Here is a 2,050-nt window from a genome sequence, read left to right on the forward strand (position 1 = left end):
AAAAATTATTAGGGCCTCAAAATATTTTTATTTCACATAGTTGCATCTTGGAGATTCTATCGTGCTTCATTGTCAAAACTTCGAACACCAACTCATATTTATTGGCTAAATCTTAAACCACATACATACTCAAATCTTATAATCTTCACCATCCAACACATTTACCCACACAAAGTGATACTAAAAACGCTATAAAAATATTGTCTAGAATTAATCAATTGCCAATTTACACTATATACTTCTATTCCTAAATGTAAGTTCTCTTTGAAAGAAAAAAATAGTCCATAAATATAAATTTTATTTTAAAATTATGAGATACATTTAGTATTTCTTTTCTAAATATAAATTGATTAACGCTACTAAGTATTCTAATTCAAAATATGTAATTATTGGTTCCTTTTTTATTATAAATTTATATGATCGGTTGAGTGCATGTAATATTGGTTTAAGAAGATTTTTTGAAGGTAATATATAGGTTTAGAATACAATTTTTTGCTTCCATATTTCCATTTAACTGCACCGACACGTATGCATTTCCTCTTAATAGTCAATTCGTGAAAAAGAAAATCTTGTTGAAAAAAGTAATGTTTCTTCTTCTCTACGTACCCAAAAAAAAATGTTTCATATCCGATCTAAATTCAAGTATTATAATCATTAAAAAATATGGTGTGAATGATGTAATATTTGATCAAATAAATTCTAGTACTATGGGAATTCATTTTATTTTATAGTGTAATGATTTGTTGGTCATTTTAGTAGTCAAACAATGAATTCATGAACATGGAAAGCATGTCGATATAATAAAAATGATGGAGTGAATTGTCGTTCATGTGAGTAAAAAGTTGTATGAACAACATTTTACAGTGTATGAGAACCCACCCTTCAATTGTACGCATGTCCTGTCAATTTTAATTTTCATCATATATTTTCAGTAATTAAAGTATATGATCTTGTGTTCACTTTTTCCAGCCACAAGAGATGTTGTCTGATTTAGAGGATGCATGACACATAAGATTCAAATTAAAACCAATGTTAATTTTCCATTATTACTACATTTATTTATGTCAAAATTTACCTTCTTTTTTCACCCAAAAATACTATATATTATCTCATTTTGAGTATATATAGTGCCAACATTTTAACATCTCTTTTCCATAGTAAGTGTCACTCAAACAAAAAAATAATTGGATTAAAATGAATGATTTTTTTTTTAATAGAACTTTTAATGTGAAGTTAATTATTTGTTGAATTATATCATTTAATTAATAATATTTACACAGTAAAATATTCTCAAATAACTATATAAGCAAAATTGATATATGTATTTAATTAAAAATTTAATTCAGATACATCAATTTTTTAACGAATGATACATTTGACTTGCATTTATAATAATAGAGAAGGCATCGACTTCAACTTTTAATAAAAATAGTTCGATGAAATAGTGTTATCTCTTTACTTACGTTTATTATAGTATTTCTATATATGTTCATGAGCAAAAACAACATTTTATTGACTAATCAAATGCAGGTTTGAGTTTTCCTCAAAACTCGGAACAAATATAAGTTTGAGAGTCTTGGTATAGATCTCACACTCACTATCAAATTCAGTATACTAGTAAATTAGTATTATTTTTAAAATTATATATATAAATACACATACATGTATTAGTATTATTTAATATTTTTATATTATAAATTTTATAATATTTTAATTCTTATTTAAAATATTGAATCTTTTTTATGTTTTAGAGTTTGAAGATGAAGATGATTAAGTCTTGAAAAATTCTAAAATTATAATTTGGGTTTTAAAAATTTTGTTTCCTTCAAATAAACAATTTGTTAAAAACTATTTACAAAATAGAATTGTTAATCACAATCTCATGTCTCACATAATCGGTTTTAGCACGCATTCACATCTTTTTTATAATACAAATTAATCTAAATAGAAAAGTAAGATAAAAGATATTTTTTACACAATTTTTTAAAAATTAATGAGTTAAATAGAAAAAATAAATAAATAAAAGATTAATGTATTGTACATAAATAAG

The sequence above is a fragment of the Cicer arietinum genome, chromosome 4, assembly GCF_000331145.2.
Source record: "Cicer arietinum cultivar CDC Frontier isolate Library 1 chromosome 4, Cicar.CDCFrontier_v2.0, whole genome shotgun sequence".
NCBI lineage: Eukaryota > Viridiplantae > Streptophyta > Magnoliopsida > Fabales > Fabaceae > Cicer > Cicer arietinum.